The sequence below is a fragment of the Wyeomyia smithii genome, chromosome 1 (assembly GCF_029784165.1).
Source record: "Wyeomyia smithii strain HCP4-BCI-WySm-NY-G18 chromosome 1, ASM2978416v1, whole genome shotgun sequence".
NCBI classification, from domain to species: Eukaryota; Metazoa; Arthropoda; class Insecta; order Diptera; family Culicidae; genus Wyeomyia; species Wyeomyia smithii.
In genome coordinates, this window is record NC_073694.1 from 155,374,192 (window position 1) to 155,391,745 (window position 17,554).

At 37.9% G+C, this 17,554-nt stretch overlaps 1 protein-coding gene and 1 pseudogene across 1 annotated transcript in view; one reads left to right on the forward strand and one right to left on the reverse strand.

The window, feature by feature from the left end:
- The window catches only part of LOC129718602 (transcription factor IIIB 90 kDa subunit), a 66,816-nt gene that overhangs the window by 4,439 nt on the left and 44,823 nt on the right, over positions 1-17,554 (forward strand). The window lies entirely within an intron of this gene.
- Positions 1-17,554, reverse strand: part of LOC129718601 (BTB/POZ domain-containing protein 6-B-like) — a 49,265-nt pseudogene that overhangs the window by 3,449 nt on the left and 28,262 nt on the right.

Here is a 17,554-nt window from a genome sequence, read left to right on the forward strand (position 1 = left end):
AGACATATAGTAAAACGACGACATAAACAACATCTATGATATAAAGTTAAAGCATTCTAATGGATCGTGTTATTCTCCTAACTCTGACGTAACTAACGGTAATGTAATCACATAAAGCCAAGCATATCGCGTGGCGACTCTTATAGTTGCTAGAAGGTACTTCCAAATTGTAAATCAACTTTCAAATCTACGATTTTATCCTAAAATCGACGCTGATTACGATTGTTTTAACGTAAGCAAATATTGCAGTTTTCCTTGGTGTTATGCTACAGATGATCAAGGTACAGTTTTGATGGGATAATTCGGACTGGGATATGGGAATGAAATCTTGGCGGTTGTCGGGACTTGTGTGCCGGTAGGATTCGGAGACAGTCAAATACCTAATGTAGGTAAATGTTTAAACGGCGTCCAACTCTAAGCCCTGAGTGAAAAATGAAACGTAACTAACGGCAATACGTCAATATTTCTCCCATCTAAGTTAGTGCAGAATATTGATTTCCTCAATTTAAACTTTAAAAATTGTTTGCGTGTCGCACCCATCAGTTGATATTGCCGTCGGGCTTAACCCATCGTATTGAAGGAAAATTATACCTCAAATCGCAGAAAAACACCTCCAAACGCTGAGAAAAAATAACATAAAATGAAGGAAGTTATTGAGATCGATTGTTTTTATTCTGGAAGGATCAAAACAAGTAGAGTTTACCAAAACAAAAAAATCAACCTGTCTAACGTGAGTAGGCGAATCCCGCAAGGACAATCCTCGGGATTGCTTTTATAATATTTTTTTATTGTTGTTTGAGTAGCCCTAATAATATCAAATTATGATTGACCCTTGGCCGACATCGTCGAAAGCATGGTTTCGTAGAGTGCAAAACTAAAACCACAGAAAAATGTTCAAGCAAGAGCATCATTGATCAAAAATTCCGTGTGAATTTTTAAAGAGAATTGCGTTATGAATCATTTGTACACGATTCATAACGCACGTCATAGTGACCTTATCGCTACAATAAATTTCTTTCGCTGGGGTACGAGGCTGGTGTCGCTATCTGGTTACGAATTGCTACCAAAAAAATTTACCCAAGTTTGGAACTCAACTGGGACGTCTGTCTGCGCTAAAACCAAAAATCCCAAGCTTTCCAACAGTTCTACACTAAGCGAACCACACTGACAGTGATTTTTTCTTCTACAAAGCCTATCTAACGTTGAAAAAGTTTCCAAAGTCTATGTCAACTTTCTTCAAACCTCAGAACGATCGCTAGCCTCGGCACCGCTCAAAGAGCTGCTGGAAATGGACGAAGAGATCGAAGAGGACGAACTGTTTCGCTCGACAATGGCAACGGTTGGTGATGCTACGGGCAGGTACGGTGGTTGGGAATTATTGGTCGCTGCAGGTACAGGATTTGTTGCTATGGCACAAATGTACGGACTAGGGGGAGTGGCAGTGGCAGTGGAGCCAATGGGGGAGGTATTTGTTGTTGGACTATTAGTGGCTACGAGATGATGTGTGCTGATCCTATCTACTATCTCTAGGTTGGCGGTGCGGTCACATACCTGTGCGTCGATGACCTCCCAGCAGCGCTGCATCAGCTCCGGTTCCTCGAAGAGACGCGACTGACTCAGCAGCAGACAGGCGTTCTTCGCCGTTAGACTAGTCTCCAGGAAGTTGACGCAAGCTCGGGCCAGATGGGGCACGATGTACTTCTTGGCGACGTACAGCGTGGCCAGCACGTTGTCCGCTTCCAAGTGGATTTCATCACAGTATAGGTATCTAAGAAAAGAATTGTTTTTTAGCTGGATTGAGAAAAACAAAATTTAACCGGACTTACTTCAACAGCGTAAGAAATGCAGTAGGTTCTACGTCAGGAACATTAATCTCTTGCTTATTCTCGGCTAGACCACCGTAAAACATTGCGTAGAACACCGAGCTTCCAGTTGCTAGAACATACTTATGAGCCGGTATAGTTTGCACCTGTTCTGCTTAGAGAGACAAACAGGAAAGAAAGCAAGGACATATGATGAGAGCACATTGTTATGTAACCACGCAGATACGCTGTGTGATGATCCAGTTTGCGGAAATGGTAATTAAACAGCGTAACGTGAATTAAGAATATTTTGCACTTGCCACGTGCCAGACAGGCAGGGCGTACCCCTAATTCCACACACTTACCATCGCTTCCGACGATGAAACGGATGTCCGCCATCAGATCGTTGTTGAACATGGCCGCATTCCGCTCCCGAACCGTGCTCTTGGTGGCCTGCCAGTTTGGATCGCCGGTGTCGACCGCGGTAGTACTAGTAATGACACAACTACCGCCACTGCTACTGCTGCTACTAGTGGTGCTACTACTGCTGCCACTAGGCAAGCAGAATGATGTCGAGCTGAGAGCACCGGGCGAGGTGATGGTTGGCGACGATGGCGCACTGCAGGGCTGAGTCACTTGCATATTCTCCACTCCTCGACCTCCCGGGGCGTTCAGGCCACCAGAAGTGGTAGCTCCACCAGCGGTAGCGGCGCCTGCAGCACTGTTCTGATGAAACGGGGCAAGCACGTTGAACATTTCAACTGTAATGAAAGTCAAAATCCGGAAAATTATGGTTATCCAATCACGCGCTGTTCAGAATAGTTCCTATTAAGTTCTAAATAACATCCAAGACAGTCATTTGTGGTGAGAGATTCTAAACTCTCTTGGCACACGTATTGTATTGGCCGTAAAAAAGCGAAAACTAAAGTGTTCATGCGAACAGAACAAAATTCTCACCGCAACTATCGTTGTAGTGAGGAGAGGCAAATCTGCATTGCAAACAATCATTTCCCTAAGAGTAATCGGACGCAGAGAAGAGCATCGATTTTTTTGTGTCGCGCTTTATTTGCCCTTGGCCCGCACGCGACTCCCTTTTGTAGGCGAGCTGCTGCACTGACCCCTCCTTTCCAACCAACCAACAGCCGGCGCGGCGGTCGGTTGCTGGAAATATAATCACCAGACGGTTACACGTCGCCGGTCCGTCAGTCAGTCTCCGGTTACAGGTTGAAGAACGATAGTTAGTAGAGGACAATGTTTACTTTGTAATGCTAATTGGATGTTGAAGCTTTGGTTCGGCACGCTTCTTCACGTTCAGGTGGTTTGGATTTTATTTTTTTATTTTTAATTGCTTATGAAAATTTATGAGACACACATTCGTGTGTTTATCTTATGAGGTTTTTATCCTTAATGAAACAAATAGAATGTATAAATTTCAGACGGCAAACCAAAAAGAGTTTATCTGTCTTTGTCAGTGAACAATTGGCGAGAAACGGGCACATTGGTTGTGTGTAAGAATAAGACCGTTTTCGCCGATTGTGATGGAACACTTTCATGAAGCAAAATGCTTCTGTATGTATTGCCTCTTTTACTCTTTTGAACTGCTTCGTACGATTGGCTTTTGTAGCACACAGTAGATCAAACTTTCGGTGTATTTTCAATAGTAAACGTTACAGTTACAAAATTTGGTGCCTGTCGGGAAAAACAAACTCATTTTGTGTTGGCAGTCGTGACTCATGAGATGCAAATGGCCAAAACGGAGTGCTGCTGATGATGCGGCAGTGGAATTCGCTGTGATTGTGAAGAAAACCAAACTTGTTTGGTGTTGGCAGTCATGGGGTGCGTTCTCAATAGAATGGAACCAATTTCGATCGAAATATAATTTAACTTTCGTACATAGTTTTATCATCGTTTTCATTCACGTCACAATAAAACTATTCTTTCTAGGGCCACCATGAGTATCATTAAGGACTTTGATGGGTAACAATTTGCGTCGTCCTATGTCTCGATAATGCGGCCGTGTCTCAAATACAAGCCTCTATATAAAAAAATATAGAGATAAATTATAATGATAGTTAATTCCAACTAAAGGAACAAAATGTCATTTCCGGGTTCCGATCCGCTCCAAAGCCAAAGTTGTTTTGGAGTAGGACAGATTAGGGACGTTTTTCTCATTAATTTAAAAAGGTAAAAGGTCCTTTAAATATTTTGGGTAAAAAAAAGTATTCCATCCAGGGCTGAAAAAAATCATTCCCACTACCAGAATTCTATAAAAGTTACAGCCAATCTTTTTCAGTTTACACTTTCAATAAACGCAGCGCCCTTTCAAACACACTAGAATTTCATCCTTGAAACGAGCTAATAATTCACGCGCTTCGATCACGGTCACGCAATAAAATCTTCTGAAAGTCCAAACAAATGATATTCACCGTTCCTTTGGTTAAACGAAAATGAAGTTATCAACGTGACGCTGGCTGTCGTTATCATAAAGAAACGTTAAAATTTCGTTCGTGGCAGCATTTTTCTTATCCATTACTAGTCGCGTAATGCTACTGTACAGTACACAAACCTAGTTTACAACATTACAATTCACACAATGAAACGCAAATTAATAAATTTTCAGAAAATTTGAAACAGTGAATATCAAACGCTGACGGATGACTTGGCTATCATTTTTTTACGAATGCTGAAAAAACGGAGGAAGAGAGAATGAACATTGCATGAAAGCGAAATATTTCCTTGTGATGGTAGAAAAAAGTACTGATGTTTATGGTGGCTATTTTTCACATTCATGTAAAAGCGGATATCATCAATCTGATAATATACAACAGGCTACAGCAGGCTGGCCACGTGGCACCAATGTTGGAGGAGTGACACTCGATCAGTGGGTGTTAGGGGTGATTGAAGAAGACTTACTCAAGATCGAGTTATGTGGAGATCAACTTTGGATTCGGCAGTGGGTCGTTAATAAACTGTTGCCAAACAAGTAAAGTTTCGCTACCATTAAAAATGCCGCGGAACACTTGAAAAAGCATAGCGGAGCACCAAGTGTTCCGCGGAGCAAGAATTGTGAACTTCTGATCTAGACGATGCTGTTGACATCACAACATCCTACATCTTGAAGAAACTTGTTTTTCACGAATCGCTAACACGAGACACGTCTTGTGGAATCGCTGAACTTGCAAAATTATGCAAGAATCGCAGAAATGTTTGGGACAGACGTCGTACAGAAGAAGTGACCCAAGAGGTTTATAAAAAAAAACTCTGAAACCTTCTGAACGACGGGGTTGCGACAACCTCTGCACAAATGTTTCTAGTGTAGTGTACAAAATCTCTTTCCAATTGAATTTCCCAGGATGTTGTGAAATGAAAAAGTCCAATGCTCCCGACGTTTTTTTTTACTCCTGGAGTCAATAAAATGGGCACTTCTGGAGCTGATGGAATACACCTATGTTTACTTCAACGTTGCGAAGCAAGTGAGAAGCAAAACCTTTTTCCTCCTCTCTGCTTGAGAACGAGACATATGCTACGCTTTTCAAGTCTTTTGCACACACGCCTTCGAGATAATCTTTGTTCTTCATGCACTAGCCGAAGTAGCTGCTGCTGCTGCACCGTCACGCAAAAACTCTTTTGTCTTGCTACTCAGTGACTGTAAAAGAGTACACAAGTTCCTGCTTGCGAGTAGGAGTACTCGACTAGGAAGAGAGCGAAAATGCTTTGTTCATCTTCCCGGTTTTGCTTCGTACACCGACAGCCCACAGTAGGGCGTCTCTCCGCAACCATCGCAACGCATCTTGAAACAATTGTCTTCGCCTGGTTGTGCTCGCGAGTAGAGATTAGGGAGCCTATACACCAGAGAGACGCAGAGACACTCACCGTTAAGGCAACTGTCAACATCAAAATAGATAACGGCAATGCAAATTTATATAGCTCGCCCGTTTTGATGTTGACAGTTTCCTTAACGGTGTGATATCGGTAGCAACGAGAATGAATGTTGAATGTTATTTATGAGTGAGACTAACAACACTGGTTTACTTTAGAGAGGCTTCAATTATTTAAAAAATGTTTTAAAGCAATTTTTACTCGGAGCCTTGCTATTCCAAAATCCTCGTTTCATCTCAAGAACTGTGTGCGTTTTTATTACAAAATCAAAAAAATGGTAGACTGATGAAAATTACCCCGGTCTACGGTACTGCTCGAAGAATCGAACACCTGGTCCATAATGGGTTGAAGAAGAAAACCCACAACTACTATTTAACACAGTATTGTCACCATATGTAGAAAAATCCTTTCTAGAGAAGCAACCTAGTCTAGAAGCTTTCTTAGATATTGAGGGAGCCTTTGATAATGTTTCATTCAATGCTGTAAATAAAGCGGCAATTTTCCAGGAGATAATGGAATTGTCTGTCTGAACATTCTTAATTACTCCTACCGCTCTGCTGGTATCAGACCATTACAAATTTTCTTGAAACAGAAAGCCTACTCAGGTGCATACCAATTCAAAAGGCATCATGATATTAACAAGAACAACTCTCACTCACGTTTGTGGTCACACATGATCTCTTGGGACAAGCTCGTACTTGCTCTAAGCAATATGGTACTTTCTGTAAGTAACCATAAGGTAATTTCAGTACCTGTTTTTCTTCGCGTAATTATAGAATATCAGGACATATATAAAGTTCAATACCCAATCATATCGTTATTCATACTGATAGATCTCTGCAAAAAGTAATTAGTCAAATAATCCATTTTTGTGCGGGAAGTCAAGCTACGGTTAAAGCACTTCACTCTTACAATTCAGCTGTCATTGCGTGTCACGTTCTAGAAGAACTTAGCATTGTGAACATTTGAACAACTGGACATTCAAATATTATTTGTAGTTAATATTCCTGAGTCTTGGATAAAGCAGAAGAACGAATCATGATTCTTATCGCCTAGTAATACTGTATTTGTCAAACTAGTCACCAAAAGTTGGTGGCTAGTTTTCGAACCTATAAAAAAATTGCAGTGATCTGGTGATTGTAATCTTAACCATCATTCACCAAGCATGCAACACTCGATTACTTTGGCCTGTGACCTTTGTGAAGGCGAAAATATTTTCTGAATGCTAAAGTACTGAGAATATGGTTGATTGAGAAAACTATATCCTGTTCAGAGGGGACTCGAACCCGCGACCTCCGATTGGCGTGAAAAAAAAAATAGATCGTAAAGTTCTGTCAACATAACGGAGAACTTCCGTCAAACGTGTACGGTGGGAGAACGCCGACTGGAAGTCTCGTTCATCATCAGTACGTCGCTGATGTTCGCTGGTTGGGAGGAGACACTCTCAGTCACAAACAAAACTCTCACAAGGCATAGTTGATTGAGGTGTGTTAGGCACGGGGCGCAATAGTAGAGGTTGATACGATGTTGGGCTTCGAGAAACGTACCTTCCCAGTAGTTCGATAGGATAAAAAACCATACCGGAGGCACTTAGCGGTCTGGTTTCATAAAGAACTGCTCAAATATAAAAACTCAATAATTTAAGCATCAAAATTATAAGTGTATTCATATTTTTTCCATTTTTTACACAAAATAAAATAATAACCTTTGCTATCATTTGTGAAAATCTGGTGAATGGAGGCTCAATGTTGTGTAATTTTTTGTTTTGCAAATGCTGTTGAAATATCTTTTCTTACGAGTTTTCTCACACGTCTTTTTTACGCGGATTTTTCAAAAAAAGTTGTTTTTTACGCGGTATGTATTTATTGGTTTGCCTTTCTCCGAGAAAGCTATAGCAATCACTGGCAAAACTAAGTGCATAAAAGTGGTCCAGAGCGCCGAATGTCAAATATCACTCGACTCAGTTCGACGAGCTGAGCATTTTCTTTATATGTGTGGGTACAACTTTTCAATCGCACTCGATGTTCTCAGAGATAGATGGCTGGACCGATTATTAAAAAATTATTCTCAAATGAAAGGTCTAGTTGGTCCATAAAGCCCTGTTGAATTTTATTGTAATCAGATTTTAGGTTTGCTTGTTATTTATCAGAATAAGAAAATCACGAAAGTTTATTATCTCAGACACTACACAACTGAATTGAACGAAATTTGTACCAAACGAATGGGCTATTTCAGAAACCCCTAAATAAAGAATAATGATTGAACATGCGGTTCAAGTTATGTAGAGAAACGTGTTCCGAAGAACGGTCAATCTCACTCATGTTTCTTAGAGATGGCTGAACCGATTTGGACAAAATTAGTGCAATATGGAAGGTCTAATTATCCCATAAGTCCCTGTTGAATTTTTTTGTAATCGAAATATGACTTTGTCCGCTGTGTGACTGTAAGTAAAGCTTTGAATGCTCAGTTTATTGCCGAGTTACGTCAACACAATGACAGACTTTAATTCATGAACCATATTAGATGTCCTGCCTACATGGAACACATTAAAAAGGTGCTTTTCGCCTTGATGAAGAAGATGGTGCACCTGTCTTTTTTCTCACTTTGTCAGCCGTAGAGACCAATTGGGTGGAGTTTATTAAAGGGTTATACGAATACGATACAGGAGAGAATATTTCTTTGTTAACGGCTATGAGTTTATGCTACGAAAAAAAGTCAAAGCTTATTCGAGACAGTCCTATGATTGCTACAATGTACTACAATAACAGGATCAAGCAAATTATGAAAATGATAGCTGATGGAGGTATTCTTAGAAATTTTTTCTCGAAGGCGAGAATTCCAGCAACGAGGATCTCCTCATGAATATATTTTTTTTGGGCTAAGAATGCTTTAAAAATCGACACTGAAAACCCAACAAGCTTAGACAAACCCATTTTTTTTCCTGTATGGACTTCCTCACTGCGACCAGAATTGTAGATCTATTGTGAGATATGCCCGGGTGTCTGCTGTATCTCGCACTTCTGTTAATAGCAATACCGCTATTGAGAAGTGGCATGCTTATTATTATTGTTCATCAGTGCTTGTGTGTAATGTGATACTCTTCCTTACACGCTTATTGTTCTACTATACCGATACTCGTTCCTCTTGCCAAATATCACCAATCATAATTCCCTGGAGAAGTTTCGTCGTGCGTCCTTCTGGCCAGTTTTAATGATAAGACGGACTTATTTTTTGTTAAGAGGAAGTCACGCAAAGGTATTGTAGATTTCAGCGTAAAGGAAGGGTAACTGGTGGGGAGCCTGAGAATAAACCCATGCTTGAGTCCTTTTGACATCGGATGGCCTAGTTCTATTAAGATTCGAACCCACGACCATCCGCTTGACAAAGCGGACTCTGTAACCTTGCGGCTACGCAGCTCCCCCTAGACTAACCCATAGAATTTATAGAAAAGTTTGTAACATGTGAATATGATGATAAAAATCCTTATTGCAAATACTTAACATGTGAATATGATGATAAAAATCCTTATTGCAAATACTGCCACTTGTAATAGAGGTGAGCGCAATATGCATTTATGTAGGTTTAATTTTCCTAAATTCGTCATGCCCAAAACAATGATTCTCCAACCATTAGAATAGAAAAGAAAAACAATTGCTGCCAAAGAAAATTTGAAGAAAATGAAACTGTTAATGGAGTATTTTTATAGTAGCATAGAGAGAATTCGACCTTAAAATAGATACAGACGCCTACATAACTGCTCTAAGATGCTCTGTGAGAAGATGTTATTGTTTGTAAATGGAGAAGCTGTGAGGTAGATATTCATACCTACAATACAACAATTTTGAACATGACGGAAGCTAACGTGAATTTACAATATGGTTTAGACGAGCATGCTGCAGCTTAATATATCGTTGAAGCAAACCTTTTTGTACAAATAGGTATAATAATAATAGGTTTTTCCATGCGCTACGTATCCCCGCGTGAAAAAAAGATTGAATGTAATGTTTAGGATTCCCCATAGTTCTTTATGTATGTCTAAAAACTTTTCAATTACGTTTTAACCGCTTGTATGCATCTTTTGAATATTTTATGATGTAGGTTTTTAAGTTTGTTTGATTTTAGAACGTTATGAAGATTTTTAATAAAACTTCTCATATACTTTTGTAGCTTGATATTTTAAATTTTCAGTTGCTTTTAATAACTTCATGTTCTTGTTAATTATAAGACCACAGCTTGTTGATACAACACTATTTAAATTATCTCACCCTTTACGAAGACTTGATATTATTACATTCACTTAAGTAATAGTTTTAAGTGGTGTCAAAAAGTATACTCAAGATTAGGTTTTGATATTTTCTCTGCCATTATTGAAACTCTTGCTAAAAAAACAAACACATTAAACCCATCCTATGGAAAAAGTACGCCAAAACACCCGTCAGATAGTAATCAACAAGAAAAAATCAGAAAACAAATTAAGGCTGCTGAATAACGAATCTAAAGTATACCGCCTTTTGAAAATAATCATTTCTTTTGATAGCATATCAATATTTAAAGCGCTATAATTGCAAATCGATGAGAAATTATGATCTAACATTTTAGGATTCCATCAAAGGGACAGGGCGCCAAAATTAGACTTCATATTTTTCGTTATCAGTCAATTAAAGTGCAATTCACGAACAAAAAAACTGCTCCGACTTACTATTGTGATATGGGAACACTGAAAAAATCTGCTCTTCATTCCTCTTCATTGGTCGTTGGGAAATTTTCGCATACAGATTGGACATAATCTTCCGGAACCGAATGACTCTGAATAATCCGCTGCCGTTTGTCCACAAGACGGTCTCAGCCTGTTACCGTTACCCAGCCAGCTAATTGATCCTGTCGTTTGTTCGTAGCGTTGCCGCGTGAAAAAAAAAGCTAGAACCTTGGGCGTTTACTTCTTTCTGGTGATCCTCCTCACGATTATGGTCGCACTGAACTATTCGTTTGCTATTGGGTGAAAATAATGTACAGTTCGATTCACGTATGGCTCACCATCGTCCGGATGATGAATTTGTTGAGTTAGCTTGAAATTGGTCGCACAAATTTCACTCGCCAAGCGAAACTCACTACTTTTCAGCCATCTTACAACGAGTTTTCCACATTCTCCACTAATGTGCACTCTGCCTGTCCCAGACAAACCAGACGAAGCTACTGTAAGAAAACCTCCGCTTTACGACGCGAGTCGGAGCTGAGTGTGTAGGTATAACAGCTTATCTTCATTTCTTCCACCCATCATCAACATCAGGCGTCGCGTGTAGGAACACAATTTGTTGTGCTCTGTTCCGTCTGGTACGAGTGGTGTGTGTTGGGTGAATTTCGGTGTGCGTAGCAACACTTGTGGGGGTGAACAAGTTACATGAGCACGCTTGCGCTGTTGTTAGGTACCCTGCATTCAATTCATGTGGGTAATACAAGGGTAAATTTCTTAATCAGAAAACATGATGACACGCTTTGTTGTCATTATAGGGGAATAGCATGTTCAATATTTTGAGGCTAATTCTTTTTTAACGGGCAGCGTAAATTCTGTTTATTTCGTTCACCAAAGTTTGCCTGTGCTATAGCTCTGCGAATGTATTGCCATTAAGATGATGTTGAAATGTTTGCAACTCGCTCCAGTTATGAAAGAAGTGCGAGTAGTTGTACGTATAACTCATCGTAAGAGAGATCTCTGATTTGTTTACATTTTTGCCTCTCTAGGTTACTCATTCTAGGCTGACTTACTCTCTAATAAGCTTCTGTATAGATGTATCCGTGGAGATGTAGGTTGACTGGTATCCAATGATGCCAAATAACTAAAAAAGCAGCAATTCGTTCGTACAGCTTCTGAGCAGCAAATTTTGGGAGAAAGACAAAAATTTTCATTTTCCACAAGTTTTCTGGTACGTCACTTATTCAGCACCAGATGTCTACACCGCGGGTTTTCTGGTGAACAGTTGACCATGTATATGAAATACGTTTTTTGAGAAACCATGCTTGTAAAATAGAAAAAAAGCAAATACAAATCGAAAATGACAGTTAATTTCAGCGCAAACCTTTCTCATAAATCCGATTTAAAAGGGAACAAGCAGAAAAAATTAGAAAAAAAGAAATTATTACACGATATAATACCATTCAAATTTGCACTTTAATACAAAAAAATTGAAAGGAATATATAATATCCCAATTTGTGATATCCTAGCACAGCGGAACTTGCCACATATATAGGGGCTATTCGAGAATCATCAAAGGTGCCCATTTAACAACAATCCATCGATTATAACAAAAAAAACTAAGCTAGTTTTAGTCTTGGATTTAGTTTTAACTCGTAGTCGATAGAGAGGATAGAAGGTTTACTCTTAGTTTATTAGATACTTTAAAAAGTAATATACTATAACTGGCTTCGTTAAACACAATTTGTATTGTGCCGTGTCAAATAAATATTGTGTCAATTAAAAAAAAATATTGTGTCAATTAAAAAAGTAATTCTAACTTTGACAAGCAGAATTCACATCAGCGCGGTTGACGTTGTAGATTCTATCAACAGTTCAATAAAAAATAATAAATGCTGTATTAGGTGCAAAAATAGTTAAGAGGTAAGCTATATTCGGAAATTGATAACTTCGAGGTTGGAGAATCTATTCCTAGAAAAAATTTACTTTGTGATGTTCAAGTCAAAACTAAAAAACTCCAAATACAGTGATCACCCGATTTTATCACCTGATGCTGTTTGGAATGATAAAGAAGGGAATTTTTTTATTGTTACCATTTTGTTATTAAAGTTGTTGAAACAATAATTTTATATGTAAAAATAGTGACTTAAATGTGTACAAGTAATCTAAACATATAAAAATGCAGCTCTGTCTGTTTGTCTAATCCTTATAGACATGGAAACTACTGAACCGATCGGCGTGAGAATTTGAATGTAGGAGTTTATGGGGCCGAAAAAAGTGATTAAGATAGTTCGAGATCCCTCCCTTTTCTTGAAGGGAGGGGTCTCAAACAAATATTAAACTTTTGCACAACTCGTGAAATAATCAAGCAGAGGGAACCAAATATGGCATGTGGAGCTCGACACTCCTCCCTGTTCTCAGAGGGAGGGCTTATATAGGTACTAGTTTTTGCATAAAGCTTTGATTTTGTGCTGTTAGCGTCACACATTTTTCAAGAAACGGAAACAATTTTTTCCATGGTTATGAACTATTTTCTAAGGTACTTAAACAATCACATAATTCTTATATAACTAATCCAAAGAGCAATATTCCAATATAGCAGTGACACACTAGTTCTCGAAGTCTCCTAAAAATGCGAATATGTGTCCTAAGTTTGCACTTTTCAAAGTAATATCCAAAATTTTTTTATAGATTGCCCCATAAAAATCAGGCAATAAAAAAAATCACCAAAATTACCAAAAACCTACACCAACGAAGAATATGAAAAATCTGTTTTGGCATCACAGGTGAAAAATGGGAACTATTAGAAAGTAAGGGGGTTTGTTAAAAATCCACTATGGTTATAATTAACATTTGAATTACTGCTTGATTAATCGCACGAAATCGGCAAAGTGAAACACTGTGCAATGGATAGTTTTGAATATACACTACATCCAAAATTATGTTAATCTACCCAAAGTTGTGCAAGAGTACAAAAACATTAAATCTAAATATAAAACTAGTTCATACTTACATTGAATGAAATGTTATATGATAAAATAGGGTGAAAAATGTGATAAAATCAGAGGTAGACAAAATCGGGGCGTGATATAATCGGTTGAGTACTGCAAAAAAAAAGTTTTTCTGTCGTAGGATTACGTTATACCCCAATCCGCACGAGAGTCACAAATAAAATAAGGCTTTGGTTTCAATATTGTCCCCCAAACGTTTCAAGAAAAAAATGTGGCAACAGTTTTTGTAATTGAGTAACTATTACTTTTTATAGAAAAACTTTTGCGAATTTTCTCACAAGAGTCACTAAAGTTTTCATTAAAAAACAAACTTTTCTAATTGTTGGCTCTTTGACAATTGAAATAGAATTTACAAGTTTTTTTCTGAAGAATCACAGACCAAACTACTTTACTTTGGAAGCAAGGGTATTTTAATCATTAAGTAGTCAGTGAGTGATAATTTGAAGAACAAAAGGCATTTTATCCAGAGAAATAGTTTTCCCAGATAGCCACTGTGACTTTTGAGAGAAAATATACAACAACAGTTTTGTTTGAAAGAAGGTGTGACCTTTTGAAAAACTTATAAGTTATTAGCATTGTCACAGTGATTTTGGTAATCATCTCTTTTGGTTGGAGCTGATATCAGGAAAAGTAAGCATCAAGCTTTGACCGACAAATATCACTGTTTTATCACCGTGACTTTTGTCAAGAAATATATGTCAAATGTTGTTTTAAAAAAACCTTTAAAAAAATATATCTTATTAACATTGTCACATGAATTTATGAAATTATCTCTTTTCGATCAAATAACAAAGAAAACATTACTTCAATATAACATATTCCCTCCATCCAACGTTCAATTAGTATTGTCTCACAAAAGTCTCCGTATCAATTGATCATCATTAAATAGTCTATGATCATTATCGAAAAGAATCTTTTTCTATTAAGGTCACCAAAAATAATTGATGACGAGTTCTTATAGTTTTTTGGTTTATCAAGATGGAGGTGATAATTACTAAAAGCGGTAAAAATATATACAGTAGAAATATAGCATAATATTATTTATACATTTTCCCCGTAAAATTCACAAATTTTGTAACAATAGTATAACAGGGGTTGCATTAGTTCAGACATATGATTAAAAAGAGAAATAAATGTAATATTTTTGTATTTCTGAAATATTTAAAATATTCCGAATATTATTCAAAACTTAATTTTTCTGAAAGCGCATAAAAAATTTGAGGGGTAGGCGATATACTTTCACCATAAAAATGGAAAAATGGAATAAAATTAAAAACACTTTTGGCATTTAATGCAATTCCAACTTATCACTTATATGAACACATTCAATCATTTCTAATTTCCATCAGCGAAATAAAAAGAATCTAAATTAGTGGTGGAAGTTGGTCACGAATGAAATATTTTATTCTAAAACTTTGTCACGAAAAATATTCATGCATGTATTGATAAAAATACGACTCGCGGTGACAATTCCAAACAAAGGAGACGTTTCTGGTTTCTCCTATAAACATCGCCAAGTTGTTAATACGAAAAAGCAGAACATTCTAACAAACCACTTCGTGACAATTACCAAAAGTTTGTATAAGGCTCTAAGCCCGCCTTTTCGACGCTTTTTCAGCATTCCTGACCGTCTACAGAAAATATTCTTCGTACGAATATGAATTTTCTTTTAAAGGTCACCAATATGCCATTTGTGCGGACTGGGACCATAGTATATCGGAGTACAATCTGCGGAAACTAAAACCTAGGTGTGATGTCGGGATGAAATATTACAAGGTAATACTTGTGTAGCCATGATGAATTACAATACCTCAGAGAATATCAAGGAAAACTGAAAAATATCCAGGGAAAAAAAAATTAAGCGCGACGCGATTCTTTTTTAAACGAGTCTTAAGCGCAGAAACTAATTTTTTCAGCATAAAAGGTTAATTCGGGACCTCTACGGATCGGTTGCATATCCGATTAAATACTTTTTTCACTGATATTTCAGAGTTGCGTTAAACTGCGTTGCACTTTTTTGTGACGAATGCTGAAAAATATCAGGTAAATTAATGGTATATTATATGGAATATCAAAGAAAATCAGGGAATTTCATCTTGAATACCAGAGGCGTGGCTGATTTCGTCACATGTGCACCAAATATTTATTCAAGTTCTTTTTCCTCAAATGAAATAAGAAAATCAAACCAAGTGTTTGATGCTTAAAAATTAATGATTTCGCTAGTATGCTTACTAGCTTTTATAGTTTTTATAATATTTCGATAATTGCGTATGCTCGGATATTAGGGAATAAGGTTACCTGTACACTGCACATGTTGCACAGGTGGACCCGACGCCATTGTTGAATACCTTTTCACCGCCATGAATAAAATGATAAAAAGATGGACAGTTTTCTGATACTTCACTTATCATTATTAGTTTATTTTTAACAATGGTGAATGATGGGAAGTTTCAAGATCGAAATTCCACAATTAGCAATGAACTAGTCACGCACGAGCACGCCTGACACAGACTTCATAAATAGACACCAAATGCAGGCGGTGATATTCACTATATCAGTGGCAAAAAAATTACAGAACCTTTTCGTCCCAATGGGTTAACTAATGCTTGTCTCTATGAGCCTAGACTGCTTTGATGTCTCAAAGATAAAGCCTTTTCGTGAAGTTCGTAACAGTTTGAACTAAAACTGATGTCCTAGAGGAAAACATACAACAGTGCTACAGTATCGCACTGAGTTATGTATGAGTAGAGCGCTGCATGTCACTCGTCATAGCGGCACGCGATTTCCATTTTGTCAATATGGAATCTTCGGTACCTTTTCAGATAATAAATTAGTCTTAAGTAATGGGCTTGATCAGATCAGTATAAAATTGCCTTGTTCATGGTCGTGGATTCAATATTATTTGAGCTGGCTTTTGCAGAAATAGAATCAATTCATTTTTTGATGCATTGGCTAAAATTCTTGGAACTCATTCAAAAACTACGACAGGCACAAGTGTTGCAGAAAATATGATAAAGAAAGGATTAATGGGAAACCTGAGAGTAAACTTACTGGACAAATGGTCTGATACTGTTAAGATTTAAACCTATGCCTAAGCGCTTTTGAAGGGGACTTTCTAACCATGTAACTATGAAGCCCTATAAAAAAGATTCTACCCTTCCGTTTAAAGGTAACTGCTCTACTATACCGAGCCTCTATCAATCCTACCAATATCGCCTAATTACAATTCTCTGGGAAGTGACCTCACCTGACGTTTACTCCGAGAGGGACTTATATATGCCAAGAGGAAGAACCGCGTAGTTATCAGTAGGACTTGTATTTTTGTCAAGAGAAAGGAGTCTTATCGAAACCTCGTTCCTCCAGCCATGATGGGATAGTGTAGAGCCTGAAAATAAACCCATGTTGAAGTCCTTTGACAACCAAATGGCCTGATTCTCCTAAGGTTCGAACCCATAACCGCCCGCTTGTCAAAGCGGACTCTGTAACTTTGCGGCTATGGAGCTCCCCGATATTTTTATTAGATTTCTTACTAATTTTCTTCAAAGTGCAATTTCTAGAATGTCCATTGATATAACATATCCGAAGATATACAAAACTAAGAAAAGAAGAGTGTTTAAAACCTAAGAAAATTAAATTATTCAAATGCAAAAAGCACATATCTCGTAAAACTGCCGCTTAAAATTGTTATGACGTAGAATTACGTCTTACGGCAACATCTTTAGGGGAAAAACGGAAAACATCGAAAGCGTCACGAAAATTGTCCACCTTCAAACGTTTTAAACTCATTAAGTTTCCAACCGATTTCCTTCATTCTTATAGAAATCGGTTGGAAAATTATTAACAGACACGCTCAAATGCAGAAAATTGTAGTTTTATCATCCGAACTATTGTACCATTGATAATTGTCAAGCCTTGTTGAAACGCCGTTTTCAACCTCTGATTAGTCGCTCAATACTTCCTTCCCCTAACACGGTCGACAGAGTAGTATACCTAGTTACCCGAGAATGCACTATTTGCGCTATATAAGAACCTGCTTCTGCTCGAATCAATCAGTTTACTAGTGGATGGCTCCTAGCAGGGTGCTAACCATACAGCGGAGAGTGGCAGCAATTGCGTCAGCGGATACCAACAGCAGTGGCCACAGCGAGGGTACCAGCACCACTGGCGGATC